Source organism: Neopelma chrysocephalum, unplaced genomic scaffold (assembly GCF_003984885.1).
Source record: "Neopelma chrysocephalum unplaced genomic scaffold, ASM398488v2 Primary Assembly neopelma1_286, whole genome shotgun sequence".
NCBI lineage: Eukaryota > Metazoa > Chordata > Aves > Passeriformes > Pipridae > Neopelma > Neopelma chrysocephalum.
The window spans coordinates 1121290-1138917 of NW_020897948.1; the positions used below are offsets into that span (position 1 = coordinate 1121290).

General features: G+C 53.8%; 1 protein-coding gene across 14 annotated transcripts in view; it reads right to left on the reverse strand.

Moving 5' to 3' along the window:
• EPB41L1 (erythrocyte membrane protein band 4.1 like 1) overlaps positions 1–9829 on the reverse strand; it is a 68156-nt gene extending 58327 nt beyond the window's left edge. For 13 of the 14 annotated variants that reach the window (XM_027704674.1, XM_027704672.1, XM_027704665.1 and 10 more), the window contains exons 1-2: positions 9705–9829; positions 1271–1320 (exon numbers count right to left, since the gene is read on the reverse strand). The gene's annotated coding sequence lies outside the window, so the exon portion shown is untranslated. The remainder of the gene's footprint in view (positions 1–1270; positions 1321–9704) is intronic. The other variant, XM_027704661.1, reaches the window with a different exon arrangement.
• Between the last annotated feature and the right edge of the window lie 7799 nt (positions 9830–17628).

Consider the following 17628-nt stretch of genomic DNA (forward strand, 5'->3'; position numbering starts at 1 on the left):
TCTCTAGCCCCAAGGAGCCCATCACAGCAGCCTATCACAGCCCTCAGCAGGGACGTGGATCCCCTACCCGCATCTGTGCCCACAGAGTCACAGAATGTCCTGAGTGTGAAGGGACCCAAAAGGATCACTGAGTCCAGCTCCTGGCCCTGCACAGGGACAACCCCAACAATCCCACGATGTGCCTGAAAGCGTTGCCCAAATGCTCCTTAAGCTCTGTCAGGCTTGGGGCCATGACCACTGCCCTGCGGAACCTGTTCCAGTGCTTGGCCACCCCCAGGGGAAGAACTCACACCCACTGCCTCGTGGGCAGGAGCCAAACCCCATGGGCAGCAGGGTTCCACTGCCACATGGCCCTGTTGCCTGAGAAAGAGCCAGGACAGCAGGGTGCAGCCCTGGAGCTCCTCATTCCCCATTTTTAGATGATGAAACCATGCTCCCATCTCAGTCCTGGGCAAGCATCATACTGGAGTGTAGCTCTGCCCAGGCTCACCTCACAGGTCAGACAGCAAAAGCAAAAGCCAGACCTTGTCCTCCCAACCATCACTAGCCCCACACTGGCTGCAGGATGCACAGAAGCAGCTCCTCACGTCTGGTTTCACATGGATGTCACCGTGCTGTGCAGTGGGGCCCTGGAGTAGAGCAGCCCTTCCAGCCAGAAGAACCATGGGGCCTCTGAGAAAGCCTGGACCACAAGCCCTTAACTCTTTCAGGCATCACAGCTATTTAATCCTGCAGCTCAGACCTCTCCTGTACTTCACTCCCAGCTGCCCAGCAGTGCCAGACTCCCCAGGAGGCAACTCAGGCCAGCTGTGCCCAGCCTCATGAGCCCAAGGACCTGAGCCCTGGGCTGAGATCCACAGCCAGCAAAACACCACAGCTAGTTTGTAAACACACCACCTTCCTCAGATCCTCCATAAAAAAGATGGCATGGAAACCCAGAGCATGGAAACTCAACACCACGAGCAATATCCCAAAGCCGCTCCGTCAGTGGACAAGGAGTCGGGCAGCCCATAGGAGCTTTTCTGTTGGCAAAGGGGCCCAAGTTCCAACTAAACCAGGAAACAATCCCAACACAAAGCCAGAAGCCCAAGCCCAGCAGTGTGGTGCTTTGGTGGGAGTAGGCTAGATTTCCAGTCCTGCTGGGGGTTCCTGGAAGGCAAGCCTCCCTGCAGTACCTCTCCATGCTGAGCAACCCGTTCTACACTGCAAAACCCACTCAGCCTCATCTGGGATCTGGAAGGGAGAACAAAAGCTTTCAGGATAAACTCACGCTGCTTCCAGGGGCTGCTCTCAGTGCTCGGTTCAGGCACAATTCAGAACCTGCAAAGAAGAAATCAGATTTGGTTAAAAAGAAGATGATGGCAAGTTCTCGGAAGGACAGCTACAGCTGTCACAAGAGGGTGCCTGCCTAGCTCAAGCGCTGCGTTTAAATTCCATACAGATCTCCTTGCTGGAGAACGGAAGGTCAAGATCGTGTTAGATGTCATTTTCCTCTCCAAGAGCCTGATGTGAAGGCCAGCTCTGTTCATTCCAGGATAAAAGCAAATATTTACTACAGCAGTGCTGCAGAGCCAACACACCTCCAAGAAGTGACACTGATCCCTTGGGTGTGACCCAAGTGTTCTCCTTTCAGGCCATCTGTACCACCCCATTGTCACCCATCCCTCCGGCTCATGGCACGGCCTCCACAGTGACATCAAGGGTAACATCTGGTCAGCAGGGCTTTGGCTGCAGGCGATGATGCAGGTCAGTGATGCGGGACCTACACGAGGCAGCCCCACTCCCTCATCCATGGAGTCACTGGCGGGTCTGGCACACCAGGAGGAAAATGAGCAGTTTGAACAGGAACAGCCCCCATCCTGCAACAGCATTTGCAGGGCCACTTTTTATATGACAACTGCATCTAACAGGAGAGAAGAATCTGCCCAGCAGGCACTACAGCGACATGGAAGAGGAAGCACGGTCTCACAGCACAGCAGGGATACCTCCCACTTTTCCAAGGTTTAATTTTCAAACATACTTGGACAGGCAAGGCCCAGCCTCCCACCAGTGCAGAAGCAAAGCAGGCAGGATGACACGCCTATGCAAAGTTCCCACCTCTCCCATGGCTTCAGAAAAATCCTTTCACTCTCCACAAGGAAACAACAGCTGTGTGTGGCCAACAGCCTGCCCTGACACCGATCCACAGCAGCTTTCCCAAAGAGACACAAAAGCTGCTCCACTTTCCATGTGGACCAAGTCCCCACACAGCATGGCAACATCAGCGACTGACCCACAGCTGGGCAGCTCCCCCATGGGCTCTGGCCATCCCTACCAGACACACAAGGATCTGTGGAGCTCTCTCCCTCCTTTGGCCTCTGTGGCCCTGCTCCTTCTCTGTCAAGCCCAGCAATTTCTGCGGGTACTCTGTGCTGCTCTCAGGTTTGTAAGCTCAGCTTTCTCCTATCCCAGCTCAAGGGCGAGTCAACAGAAGCCAAGCAGAGATGGACAGGCAGGTTCACAGCCAGGTACAAAAGCAGCCAGCTTTCCACAGACCCAGAAGAAGAGGTATGACACCTGGGGCTCCCAAGCCTGCACTCTGTTCCTTCTGCAAGGGAAGACGGAGGATGCAGCCACCAAAGGCAGGGCAGTCGCACTCAACACTCCCCAACCTGCCTGTGTTGATGCTGTCAAACAAAGCCCTTGTGTTCTCCATCAGCCACTGACTGTGGCTTCCCTGCGTGAGCAGCGTTCACTGGGGCTGACTGTATTATGGCAGGCTCCAAGCTATAGAACATCAATTAGTATCATTAATGAAGTGTTCTGAGAATACAGGCACTGGGAGCAAGACCTTCCCCAACCCTGCTCACTTCTACCTGTAAACATCACACTCCTGCAAGAAAAAAATCCATGCTGGATTGCATCCTGACCTCCTGCCACGCAGCTTTGCCAGCACCAGGCCAGTGAGTACACCATCACAGCCACAGACACTGCCCCAGGCTCAAAAACATCCCACAGTGACCTACATTGTCACAACATCGTCATCACAATCATCCAGCCTGGTCCTGATGGGTCAGTGTGAGTGCTGGCTGGGGAATAGGCGCTGGGACACGGCAGCAGCCAGATGAAGGCTCCAGTCTGTGCCCAGGGCAGAGCCCAGCTGGCACCATGGGCCAGCTCAGCTGCTGGCTGGGCTTAGGAGGGAGCCCTGCACTGGCCCAGCTCACTCAAATCTGGGCCAGCATGTTGCAAACATGCTGATGGGTCCAACAAAGGACAAGGATTCGCACTGTCCCCTTCACATGAGCACCAGAGCAGGAGCACACCCAGAGCAGGGAGCGCAGCAGCACATATGGAGAGCAGTCCAGCTGTGCACAGCTTTGCCCACTCAGCATCACAGCAGCTCAGTGAGCCGAGAGGGAACAGCCCAGCCAGCGCCCAGCAGGAGAGGCCCACAGACCACATCACCATGGGCTTCCAGGCTGCCCTGCCCACACCCACAGCCAGCAGCAGCGCACCAGGGTGAGACTGAGCTCCAAAGCTCTTGCAGCAAGACTGAGGGGGCAGAGAATGCCCCCAAAACACAGCATGGGCAGCTGCATCTTCTCTGCATCCTATGGTACTTCCCACAGTCACCTGAAGTCACCTGCATTCCTTACAGATGGGTCACACATGAGACCAAGGTGACCAACAAGGATTTATAATCATCATATAGAATCATAGGATGGTGTGAGTTGAAAGGGACCTTAAAGATCATCTTGTTCCACAGCCTTCCACTAGACACCTTCCACTAGACCGGGTTGCTCAAAGCCCAGTTCAACCTGGCCCTGGACACTTCCAGAAATGCCATGCTATCATACCATACCACTGGAAAGCATTCCTTGGTTCCCTGAAGAACAGTTCCAGTGAATTGGCAGAGGTAACAGCCCCTGCCCTACATACGGATGCACATACCCAGAGCCAGATCAGCCCTCACAGGAGGTTTCTCTTGTTCTGGCCAGTTCACTCCACAGGACCTTCATCTATCAGGACTTGCAGTAAACCTCCTAAAGGGAAACACTGCTGAGAATTCAGGCTGGAATTCTCCCCCACCAAAGTTCACCATCAGCTTTAGGTTTGCATCCTTGTCAAAAACAGCACCTTGTCAAAAACGGTCAGCGAGCAGCAGACCCAGCTGTACGACCACCCCTCTCCCACCTTGAGACCTTTGCTACGCCCCTGTCAGCACCATTAAAGCAGATCCCCAAAGTTCTATCAGGTACTACACCACCCTGTGCTCTGCAAGGCTTCTGCCAGCACAAACACTGCCAGATCCACAGTATACCTAATTAGAAAATCCAGTTGCTTCTCTTACGCATAGAGTAGTGCTTCCCATAGGATCATTAGGGAGAAAAACCTGCAGGTGTCCTTCACGTGTGGCCACCTGGGTGATGGTCCCCCGTGGATGGGCCTGAGGAGGATGAGAAAGGCTGGTCCATCCCCCTCCCACCCTGCAGCCGCCTCCGGCCTGGCCTCGCTGCTGGCACTCGCCCTGACAAGTCCGATTAGCTGATTACAAAGGGGAATGTGTCATTTCAAACACACAATCAGATTTCCCGGCCCTTCTGCCCATAACAAATTGTCTCGTGAAATGGCTCATTCTGCTCTCCCATAGAAACGTGTTTCCCTGCAAAAGCCTGATACGAGGAGAGGAGACAGAAAAAGGAAAAGGCAAAGCTAAAAATATCATCTGAAAGATACCACGACAGCAACAGATTCACAGGAAAATGAGGTGGGAAGGGGGCTGCGAACGTGTTAAGATCCTGTTTAATCTCTCCCCAGCCACCAAAAAAATGCATCGAAGGCAGAAATGATACCTCAACATTTCCTTTGTGCGAGAGCTGACTCCACCCTGTGTTTTCCTCTCCATCTGATGCTCAGGGAAGGATACCAGCAGACATCTCTGCTGCTGCCAGGCAGCGAGGGGCCCTGGCAGTGGGTTAGTAGGAGCAGAGGGAGGAAGGAGTCGGTGGGAGGAACCTGGCAGCAGGGCTGGGCTGTGAATCCTCATTCAGCATCATCTCAGACGCAGGATGAGCTTTACACTAGCACAGCACCTGCTCCTGGTTTCCACCCCATCGCCAGCACCTTGCAAAGGAGCATTGAGACTGAGGAGGCATCAGGGACATCTCAGTATACTGAGATGGCCACAGGGTCCAGTTACAGCTGGTGGGCAGAGGGCTGGTCTCTGAATGGGGAATGGACCAACCTGCTACCTCATTTCATCACTACAAAGAGGCCAAGTGCCCAAGCAAAACTGCTGACCTACTGGCAGCTGCAGATCTGCAGCTTCAGCCTCATTTGTCTCGTGTTTTGAGCACAAAAGAATCAGCCCAGTCTCCTCTTGGCACTGTGATCCTGCTGGACCCGGGATGCTGTGCATCCAGAGCCAGCTGCCCCCAGACACTGCAGCTCCCGCACAGGGCAGACCCCGCCTGGGACACTGCTAAGCCCCTTGGGGAGCCAGGATTGCCTTACAGAGGACAAAACCCAGACCATCAGCAGAAGATGAAAAGAAAATCCTCTTCCAGAGCATTATAATCCAGATTTTAAGGCTCTGTCTGCTGCTCCCACCCTGAGGAGTCTACATGAGCATGTTCATGTAGACAGGGTACTAACTGTCAGCTGCATTCAGAGTCCCCTCAACTGTGTACTGGGACAAGCAGACATGAGAATTTGTACCAAATCACCCATGTCTGCTTGTCCCAGTATATGTCTGACCCTTTCCACACAGTCCCACAGCTCCCTGCCAAGTGCAAGGAGAGTGAACTTTGACTCCTGTCCCAGTCATACAAAACTTCAGCCCAACAGCTCGTCTTAGGATTAGATATTAGGGAGAAGTTCTTCCCTGTGAGGGTGGGGAGACCCTGGCACAGGTTGCCCAGAGAAGCTGTGGCTGCCCTATCCCTGGAAGTGTCCAAGGCCAGGTTGGATGGGGCTTGGCACAACCTGGGCTAGTGGAAGATGTCCCTGCCCGTGGCAGTGGGATTGGAATGAGATGAGCTTTAAGGTCCCTTCCAACCCAAACCCATGATTCCATGCCACCACGCACCCCCAAACAGTTCACCTCCTTGGAGCAAGGCAGGGCGGAGGAAGCAGCTGTCATCCAAGACAAGGGACACCCATGGAGGCTGGGCCCAGCACCCTGCTCTGCACCAGGGACACACTGTGTGGACAGACGACCTGCTGCAGAAAGCAGACACTGCTGCCATGGTGAAGGACATGGTTGCTCAGATTTCCCGCTCTTCACTTTAAGGCACACATAGGTCCTTGACAACCCACAAACATCCACCCAAGGGCTGGAAAGAGAGGAAGGATGGATCTTCAGGCTTAAGGAAATACTGCAACATGCCTCCATCAAAGACAGTCTCCTTCCACCATCCTTTCCACCACCTGTAATTCAGTCAAGGTGATGATGAAGAACTGGACAGGTCAGCATGGTGCCTCACCAGCAGCAGTGATGCTAGACTTTATAGACTCAAGTAGCACAGGGCAGGGGCTGAGAAGGAGTTCCCAAGGGAGACTCTTCTCCAACTTCCACAAACACATACAACCCCTTCCAGGCTCAAGCGACAGCATAAGCCATCAGTGACTGTGGGTCCAGGCTCAAACCCAACGACCCCTGACAGAAGGAGAGAATCAGGGCTAGTCCCTTCACTAAGCACCACAGACCCGCACAGACTTCCTCGGTGCAACCACCCCAGCTCTGACAAATCCAAACCTGCTGACTCAGAGCCACCGACTGCTGTAAGGAGAACAATAAGCCACGCAGCCGTCACTGTCACAGCCTCAGCGCAAGCACATTTTAGGTGCCCGTATGAGAGTCAGGTATTTGTAGCTGCACAAGTCTCCCTGCACAGGAGCTTCCAGCATCCAGGGACTCAGGAACTGCCGCTGTTTTGTGTTTCTTCTTTGGCATCTCTGCTTAAAACAGAGGTCTAGGCTCAACTTAGACCTCCAAGTGACAGGCACCCCTACTATACGCAGGCCTTACAGCCTCCCACGCTGCTCTGCGCAAAGCTTAAGCCCAATACTCAGCCCATTTCTTTGCACACACTTGCTTCCCCATTGGCATCCCAGCTGTCACTCCGGCACCATAACACTGTGCCCAAGGCAGCAGGGAAATATCCCAAGTCCATGGCCAAAGAGAATTAAGGCAAAGGACACTCAAGTGATGTCTGCGAGTCTGAGCAGGAAGCTCGGAGCAAGCCTGGGACCAGCCAAGCTCACTCCCTGCCCTTTAACGAACAGGTCATTCTCTGTGGCTTCCTAATTTAGAAATCCTAATTAGTTATGGGAAAGATTTCTTCTTTTAGGGACAAAATTAGTCAGGCACCTGACTGGTCTGTCTGTCTCTGAAAGCCTCCTCTAGGAAAGCAGAAGTCCTCAGCAGTGCTGGAGCAAGGAAGAGGGCAGGCAGCCTGGAGTGATGCTGGAGTCACTCACGGGACAAGGGCTTGGTGCTGCCAGTAGAAAGCCCAAAACATTATTCTGTAAATCAATGAGAGATCCAGCTCCTCACCAGGACCAAGGTCATCACCCAGAGCTTATCAAGGAGATAACTGCCTGGGGGAAGAAAATTGACTTCTACGATTTTCCCCATTCTACACTGCAGTGACTCCAGCTGACCCAGCCACCCCTCTTGGCCACACAGACAACACACACCAGAAGACACTTACCCTGAAAGGTTGTTATGGTGGTGGCAACCATGGCAGCAGCCCAGGAAAGGGGGCCCAGCATGCTCCATGTCTGTGCTGGACAGGGGATTTACCAAAACCTTCCCCTTCCAAATGCCAGGAACATGGGCTCTCTGCTCCACTCATGTCTTTAGCCCAGAAAAACAAAACTGGACTTCAAAAACCCTTTCTAGATGCTTCCTCCAAACCAAAACAGTGCCCCTAAGAGATTTGGAAAATGCTTGTTTCTCAGAAATTGATAAAAATAAAAAATCCTGTACAGTTCTAGGCATAGCATCAACAAGCAACCAAAGCAGCAAGAGAAGAACCCACTCCCTGCAGCCAAGGCCAGCTTACCCCAGCAGAAACACAGGCTCTGTGTCCCACAGCCCTGCCCAGGGCTCTCCTGGAAACAGCAACTGCTGCCTTTATGGTGGTGTCACCAGCTGAAATCGTGGCTAAAGCAGTAGACATGGCCCAGGGATGGGGCAAAGAGGAGAAGAGATGAGAATACTCTCCTCTCAGCGGGGCTGTGGGGGGGAGGTGGCTCACGCCCCATCAAAGGACAGCCACACCATGGTCCTTAACTCCAAACATGGAGCTTTATCCCTGTGTAAGGAAGAACACTCTGGACATGTGCTACAACAGCCAGGACCAAGACACGGCTTCCAGAACATGCCCTGTATCCCTGCACACAACAGAGATGGGTCCTCATGGAGAGCACCCTGTGGAGCCCCCCCATAGACAGGCTTCGTGCCTACCAAACCAGACTCTAAAACAACAGAATTAAAGAGCAATTCCCTTCTTCAAGGACCATCACCCAAACCCAGCCGACCTTCCCTCAGTTCCAAACTCATGTGATGGCAACAAGGACACACAGCTGAAGGCCAGCAGAGCAGCTCTCCAGCCTTCACAGCCATGGTCCAAGGCGCCTGACACCAACAGAGTCCTCCCGTGGAACACAAAAGGATGCAGAGACTCCCCAGGAGCAGACTGTGGTAAAAATGTGCTTCCCACATCTCCAGTCGTTTGGAAGCAAAAATCCCTTTGGACAAGTCTAGGGTTAGGGTTCTCATGCTGGGTTCCCTCCAGCATGAGAAAGCTGGAGGGAAAGTGCCAGCTAAGTGCAGGAAGAGGCTTATGCATGGGCTGATCTCTCTGAGGATGCTGGAGAAGCCACACCTCATCTACAGCAATGGAGAACCAGCTGATCAGGAGTCACCTCACACCATCCACAGATGAATCAAATATAGCTTTGCTATCGCCTGCAGCACATTGTGACTACCCAGCCACGCACACCCTGACCATTGTTTGCCCACAGGAGGGTTCCCACCGTGACAGACTGAGGGCTGGGCACACTAGAGAGGAACAATATCCCGAGAAACAGCCAGAGAAAAAGAGATGGGAAATACAGAAACCACTGATGGGGAAAGGGCCACGCAGGTCTTCTAGTACGATCTCCCGGGTAACCAGCCTATGGAGAAAATGCTGAGCTCAAGGATACCTCTAGAGCCCACCTCCTGCCATATGACAGTCCTCCAAAAATAACTACAGAAATATGCGAGGACCCATTCCAAGTTGTTCCTGGCTCTCTCCAATTCTCCTTCTAATGTAAATCATCTCCCTCAAATCACAGGCCGGCAGTTCAATGTGTTACAGCAGCTCGGGGCTACGGATCCCCGGGGCCGGCTCATCCTGCCCTAAGGACCCGGCTGCCTCTGCTGCTTCCCCGCACTCCGCTCTGCTCCTTGGCGGGTGGAAGCGCGGTCCTACCCACACCCTATGCCATCGGACCCCCGTTGGTAGCCGCGCCCCGGCGGGAGCATCCCGGCAGGACACGGTGCGGAATGCGCCGGTGCCGGGAAGGGGAGGCCCGGCTTGGAACAGCTTGCCTGGCGGTGGGGCTGCAGCCCTGCCCGCAACCTGCCCGCCTCTCCCCTGCAGGCACAGCACCGCACCTGGGGCTGCCCAGCCCCGCACCCCCGCGCCCCCTGCAATCCTCCGGCTCACCTCTGCTCTGCCCGCTCCGTTCCGCCGCCGTCTACCGGGCGAGGCCCCACGCCGCAGCGGCCGCTGCCCGCAACCCTGCCCGCCCTGCCTGCTGCCTGCCCGCCCTGCCCGCTCCTGCCCGCCGTGCGGCGGGAGCGGCGCAGCGCGGGGCGGGGCGGGAGGCGCCACCGCGGAGGGGGCGGGAACGCCCCGCCCTCGCCCCGCCCCCGCCGCACCGGAGCCGCCCTCGGGCCGCAGCGGAGCTGCGGGGGCTGCGGGTAGTGCGGGGCTGTGCCGGGCACTGTCCGCCCCCGAAGCACTGGGGGCCACCGAGGCAGTTCCCAGGGACGTCTCGCGTGACCCCCCGCCCACGGATAGGGTCCCACAGAGACACCTTGAGTCTCCTCCCAGACCCCCCATCCTCGCAGAGCCTCCTTCTGCCACTCCCGCCCTCACCCCTGGGCCCTGGGCGCAGGACACGCGACGAGTTCTCCAGCTCCCAGGGGCTCCTGGTCCTTCCCGGAGCATCCCGGGAAGCCCACTTGCTGTGCACAGCCTGTTTAAGGGGCACACCCATAAGCCAGGCCCTGGAGATCTTCACATCGTTGACTCATTGGACTTGTGCATTTTGGGGTTGTCAGGGCGAGCAGCGCCCCCCAGGAGATGCAGATGGAACAGGGGGGCTGTTGCTGTGACAGACACGAGCGCACCCACAGCACGGATGCACGGGGTGCATGGGGACACTGGATGCACAGCGTAGATGCACTGGATGCAGGGATGCACTGTTGCACAGAATGGATGCACTGGGTGCAGAGTGCACTGAATGCACAGTAGAGATGCACTGGATGCACAGCAAGGAAGCAGTGGGTGAGGGACGGACTGGGTGTACAACAGGGATGTACTGGGTGCAGGGATGCGCTGGGTACACAGGGATGCACCAGATGCACGGCAGGGATGCAGTGGCTACTCTGCATGGATGTAACAGGAGGAATGAGTCTGGTTTCCTCATTCCCAGAGCCTGTGGCAAGTTCCAGCTCAGTACCCAGTGCCCTCTGCACTTGTGCACCATGCAGGGCTCCCAGCAGCACATTATGCCTTGGACTGCCCTGCCGAGGCTTGGCTTTGCTCTGTTACCTGGTGGCACATCTGCCCTCAGTGACTGTCCTGGTCCTCTGAGGCTGGAAGGCTGCAGCATTGTGTGGGACTCCAGGAAAAGCAGGTCTCCAGCAGCACAAGAGGAGGCCAGAGGACTCTTCCCAGCAGGGAAGCTCTGGGAAGCAGGCTGCCTCTGCTTGTTCTCTGCAAGCCAGATTGGCCAGTGTGTCAGTATGCAGTTGCTTGTCTGGTAGCGGTGGGTGCCAGGGCTCTGTGCCTGCTGCCTCTGGGTGCTGCTCCTCAGCCTCCTCCCCACTGTCCTTTGGGAAACCTGCCATTCCCGCTCACACAGAGAGCCTGACCCCTCACCACCACAGCTGGGACGAAGTACTGAAATGAGGCAGGCTTTGTTTTACTGCTTTAGAAAGTGCCTCCTTTATCAGCCACACTGAGGCTTTTTTCCTGACAAACCACATACCAGCAGAGAGTACCAGGAACAAAATGAGGCTGCATGGTCCACTGGTTCGAGGCAAGGCAGCGATGCCAGCAGGATTGTGGGCTCTAATCCCCTGCTGAGCTGTTGACTCACTGTACAAACTCAGGCAGGTCCTGTTGCTTTGTGTTGGAGAAGCCCAGCTGGAAAGTTGGGTAAATAGCAGGAACCTCTTGGAAAAAACCCCCACCCGCTGCATGGAAGCCAACTCGAGGGAGGGCATTCATTTACAAATAAATGATATTTTAACTGTCTGCTGGGATCCCTCATGCAGGCATGGCTTTCCCCTTCGGCCCTTCACTGCTGCGGATCTTTAAGGGGCAATGCTGAAGAGGTGCTTTACCTGCTGCCGAGGTGACTGTGCTGCAAGGGACATCATGTGCTGCACAGGACATCACTGGTGTATCATGCTACACTGAATTGATAGGGAACTTATACAGGAGAAAAGCTGCACTGTATTGTTGAAAAAACAATTACAACTGTAGGTGTGTGCAGGCTGCTGTGAGTGTCTGTGTTCATCTTTCAGGCCTTCAAAAGGAAAATAGTGGTGGCTGCTCAGGAGGTTCTGTCATTCTCCAAAGGAAAATCTAGGAAATGTAAATGTTAAATTCCATTTTAAGTGAATTTAGGTCACATAAGTCAGTGGGTGACCACATTGGCAGAGTTCTGAGCACAGATATCCCTGGTATCGCTGCCCACCACAGAGAACATTCCCCTTGGGAAGCCAAGGAGCTGGAAGAAGAACGCATAGAACAAATTTCCTCAGTGAATCCTTCACTCTTTTCTTGCACTGGTGCAAACAGCCCAGCCTGAAATGTCTTCCTGTTAGCACCAAGCAAAAGCCTGAAACTCTCCAACAGTCATGAAGACATGGAAAATTCAATCCATGCCCATACCTGGCTGCACAGCCCTCAGTCCCCTGAGATGAGGGAAAGAGCTTCAGTGGCAAAATAATCCCCTGTGAGCTATTGGTCACCCCAGCTGTGCTGGACTCTCTCTTGGCTATTCAATAACAGAAAAATGACTTTCCTGCATCCTTGTCAAATTCTTGCTGCTGTCATGGGAGCAATGGAGATACCCGCTCTGGTCACATGTGGCAGATGGAGTGGTGGGGAGGGGACAGAAAGAATTATTTTTTCCCCTCAGAAGACACTGAAGAAGTGTAAACTTTACAAGGTTTTCAAGAGCCTAACTGAAATTTTAAAGAAATTTAAAGCAGCTGCATTTGTTCAGTTATTTTTTTTCAGCTATATCAAATACATTTCGAGAAAAAACGGTTGTTTTAAACCCCAAAAGCAGCTGTCATGCAGCTGGGTGGAACTGGCCCTCTGCCTGTCCATCAGACACTGGGGACCTTTGGTGCCCAGTGGTGCACAAGGGAAACCTTTGAGCCTTATGCAACAGCAATGTGAATGGAGGAAGCTGTAAGCCCTGGGAAGCTCCATGGAAAACCTTCCTTCTCTTGGGAGTCAGGTAGTTTTCAGAACCCAAGTGAGGACGTCCTGACCAGATTCCCATTGTCCAGCAGAATCAACTTGAAACAGCATAAGAAAACACAAATAAATGAGGACCAGCATAAATTGCAAGGGCTGGCAGATGTTTTATGGTTCAGTGTTAAGACAGGTTTGGACACGAGGCTTTCGCCAGATTTTTGGCAGTCCAGAAAGCCAACTACATCCTGGGCTGCATCAGAAGAGGAGTAGGCAGCAGGGAGAGGGAGGGGAGTTTGGCCCTCTGTTCCACTCAGGTGAGACCCCCCCGCAGTGCTGCCTTCAGCTCTGGGACTCCTGTTGCAGGAATGTCATGGAGATGCTCCAAGGGCTAGAGCCCCTCTGCCCTGGAGACAGGCTGGGAATGCTGGGGGTGTTCAGCCTAGAGAAGAGAAGGCTGTGGGGACACCTCAGAGCCCCTTCCACTGGTTTAGGCTCATAAAAATGAGAGAGAGCAGATTTATATACAGGCAGATGGTGACAGGATGAGAGGAAATGGTTTTAAATCAAAAGAGCAGAGATTTAGGTTGGATGTTAGGAAGAAATTCTTCCCTGTGAGGGTGGTGAGGCCCTGCCACAGGTTGCCCAAAGAAGTTGTGGCTGCCCCATCCCTGGAAGAGTTCAAGGCCAGGCTTGGAGCAACCTGGTCTAGTGGAAGGTGTCCCTGCCCATGGTAGGGAGCTTTCCAACCCAAAGCATTCTGGGATTCTATGATTTTATCTCCTTGACAGCTTCCAAGCTCTTTTATTCCAGCAAGTTTTCCCCTCTGCAGTGACTTTGCTTGGCTTTATGGGATGGAAAGCAAAGATGATCGGCACATCCTCGAGTAGTACCTCTGGAATGTATTTCTACAGGGAAACCTGCTCTTCCTTGAAGGAGGTAGATAAAAGGGGTGCAGCTCAGGATTCAGCTTCCGGGTGCAGCTATGGAAAGGAAACCTCCTCTGAGGAAGAGCACCTTGGATCTCCACCTTTCAAGACCAAAGTAAACTGTTAATCAGCCCTTGCAATCTTGGTGTTGGAGAAGCCCATCTCCAGTTATTAGCCATCACTGCTAAGGATTCTTCATCAGACTGACAGACACAGGGATGCATCAAAAGCTGACGTGGGGCTGTGTTCTTCCTCACTGCCAACGCCAGGTGAAGGTGCACATGTGTGTGCTGGGACAGGAGGCCCTGCCCAGCACAGGGCTTCAGAGCTGCCTGTGAGCCAGAGCTCAGACTCTTCAGAGGTGCTGGGGGCACCCAAAGCCTTTATTCCTTAAAGCCTAGCAGCATGGAAAAAGGGGTGTGCCTATCTTTGCGCTTTTGGGAAGAGGTTATTTTGGGAATCCCCGCCTGAGCTGCTGCTGGTGCTGATGCTCTGTGATAACAACCTTTCATGCCTCTCACTTGTTTATGCAGGGAATGAAAAGGCCCTTTGTGCAGCTCCGGACTCTGGCTGCCAGCTGGGATCAGTGAGACGCTCCCTGTGTGCTCCTCGGCTCCATCCCCCCCCCCCCCCCCCCCCCCCCCCCCCCCCCGGCAAAACTGGGCCCAGAGGGAGGAATGGGGGTGCCCGTGGGGTCAGGAGAGCTGCCGAAATTGGCACCCTGCGGGAGAGGGAGCACAGCTCCTCACCTCCAGCTCCTGGGCACCTTCTGTCCTTCACATGTTTTGGGTGCTGGGAACACGGTGGTGAGCTCAGTCAAATGTTTCCATCCAAAGAAAACATTTCCAGCTCTTGGTGCCATCTTCCTCCAGGCTATTTGAGTAGACTCCCAAGCTCAAAGAAGTCCCTGGGACTGAGATGTTGTCAGAGACTGTCACCAGGTCTGATGATCAAGCCCTTATTATCCCTGCATGTCTGGACCCCTGAAGTCCCGGGGGATGAGGAGGCCTCCCACTGCCTTCATCATCTGCTTCCCAAAGGTTACCAAGGACCTATTCCCGAAATGCCATCAGTGCCTGCTGGCCTTCAGACAGTTGGGATACTGCAGCTAGTTATGCACATGGTGGAAAAACAGGGATAAAAGGGGCAGAAAATGCATTTTTTTAATTATTCAAAGAGATTAATGACCTGTGTCACAGTTAGGACACATCCCACCTGCTGCCTTGTAGGGGTAGGAGGATTGCAGTGGGAAGCATTGCAGCACCCCTGGGAGACTGGGAGGAAGGAACATTTGCCCCCTTTCTAGCCAGTGAACTGGAGACCCAGGGTGAGACATAGGATGCCTGATGTCACCCAGCAGAGCTGTAATGAGGTGCAAAGAGCACTGGTGCTCCAGTGGCCAGAGCAGATCCAGGGAGCAGGGGGTTCCACAGCCAGTCAGCAATGGGGGTAGTTGCCACCGACAAAGAGAGTGACAGTACTCGTGAGGGGTTCCTGCTGTGCTGGGGTGTGTGAGAGGCAGGAGGAAGGGCCAGGCAGGTCCTGCTCCAGTAGCAGCTTGAGCCCCTGGTGCATGTCCTGAGCCCACTGGATCTTCTCCTTCCTGCACCCACCAGCTGGATGCAATCCTGGGCTACCTAACCCTGGAGAGTATCAGTCCCATCCTGTTTGCAAACACAGCACAGCTGAAGCTCTGCCCCAGACTGTGTGACAGGCAGAGCAATGGGATATCCTGTGTCTTCCCATCCTGAGATTGCCAGGAAAGTACAGTTCTCCTGAGGGGAGCCCCTGCCATGCTCTGATTAAAGGGACAGCTCTGACAGCATAATTAACTGCCAGCTTGAAGATGGCAGGGTCTGAATGAAGATGAGTGATGCCAGCCTGCCCCTCTGAGAGCAGCTGAGAACCCCTGACAGAGCACCATGGCACCAGAGAGAGAGAGCAGGGAAAGATGGAGAACAACGTGTGAAGAGGGAGGTGGATGAGGTGATGTTTGCTCCTTTAACCCACTCTGCCAGTGTCATCATCCTGCCAACATCACCTCTCTGGGGCAGGACGAATGAGGGGATGTCGCAGCACCCCGAACAAAACATCTCATCCCCTCCCATGGCTTCTGCATCCCTCAGCTGCCCTGGTGAGAAAGATATTCCTTTGCACTGCCTGTCCCAAATCCCTCTGCTCTGGGGAGCCCCAGAGGAGGCTGAAGCGCTAATTGCAGCAGGAGTGCTGACCTGGGGGACCGCACCAGCAGGAAAGGTCATTTCTGCCCAAGAACCTGACATTGTCCTGCAAACCTTTTGTGTTGCCCAAGCTATTTCTTCTCAGTGCAAGCATCTTGAAACTGTATGGATTTTTCTATTAAGAATCAGAGACATGAAGGGAATGCCTGAAAAAAAAAAAAGAAAGAAGCCATCTGATATGGATTTGAGATGACCGGTTACAGTCCCCAGTGTCCCATTGCATGGAGCCAGGTGACCATGTGAAAATCTCAGCTTCTAACACTTCTGGGCGCAGCACCAGAAGTGCCATTCCTGGAAGTGTTCAAAAGGTGTGTGGATGTGACATCAGGGACATGGTTTAGTGGTGACCACAGTGGTGCTAAGTTAATGTTTGGACTTAAACTTGGAGGCCTTTTCCAACCTCAGTGATTCTATGACTCAATGAACAACAGGCAAATGTGAAACCTAAAGACTGGAATGGCAGAAAACAAACCAAGAGAGAGTCGAGAATGATGTAAGGATCTGATTAGGTGGAAAAGGCTCCAAGCCACGCAGAATTACAGCAACTTGCAGAGCCAAGCCTGGAGAAGTGTCCCCCAGCCTCCCATGCGGCCCGGGGCTGGTGGCTGAGCAGGCACACGTCCGTGGAGGGACATCCAGCTGAGGAGTCATGGTCAGCTGGCCACAGGCCTAAGGAAGATAATGACCTTCACTGTATGAGCAGCATCCCAGTCATCTTTTATCTCTAATTACCAGCCTAATTACTAGGTCTTGCTGCACGTCTGGTTACAGAGTGCTCGTATATGCTCGAGCTTCTTCCCATGCTGGTGCCTGTGGCTCCCACACACCTCTGTGGGCAATCTCCTGGATGAACCCAACAAGATGAAGTTCACTCTGCTGCTGCCGGGGGGTTCTCTCCCCAGGTGGGCTGGTAGACTTCTTGGGCCTCTTTCAGCTTCATACATGATGACAGTAAATGTTTGTGGGCTTAAGACACATTTGAGACTCAGTTTCATACAGGGAAGGTTTGGGATGGGTGTAGGAAGAACGATGCTTTCTTTCCCAAGGGCCCTCAGCAGTTTGTGCTTCATACCTGCATTCCATACTGGGGAATAGGTGGGCACGATTCCCTTCTCTGCTGATGGAGAGAGACAGGGAAGTTGAAGGGATGCAGGTCACACCAAGCAGAGGCTCCTCCAGTATATTCAAGTACACCCTGTGGTTACTGATGGTGCCTTCCTGGGATGTCTTCTGAATGAAGGAAATCCAGGAAAACTTTTCCCCCAGATGCAACACATGGGCTGAGTGACACTGGGGTGAGGGCTGTGCTGCAAGGATTTGCCAGGGACAATGAAAAAAGACTCTGGTCTGGGATCAACACATGGGGAGGGCAAAACCTCTGCTACAGCCCCATTTGGTTCTAAATACTCCATACTGAAGTCCAGACATTGGCATGGTACTCATGGGTTTGGATGCGGGATTCACATGGTTCCTATCTCCCACCAAATATCCCAGAGAACGTGCCAGAAATTGACCCAGAGACACCACACTGGGCAGAAGCAGATCCCAGCCCCCCAAGTGTAGCTGGAGGGTGCCCCAGCCTTTCCCAAAAGCCACAATCACACTTCATCAGTGGGGCAGGAGGGGCACAAGCAGGATAAGTACAGGCAGGGCACAGGCAGGGCAGGGAAGTCTCTCTCCTGGGGGCCACCTAACTCACTCCCCACTGGGTCCCAGGCAATCTACAGCTGCTGAACTCCTACAGTTTTGTTCCAGCCT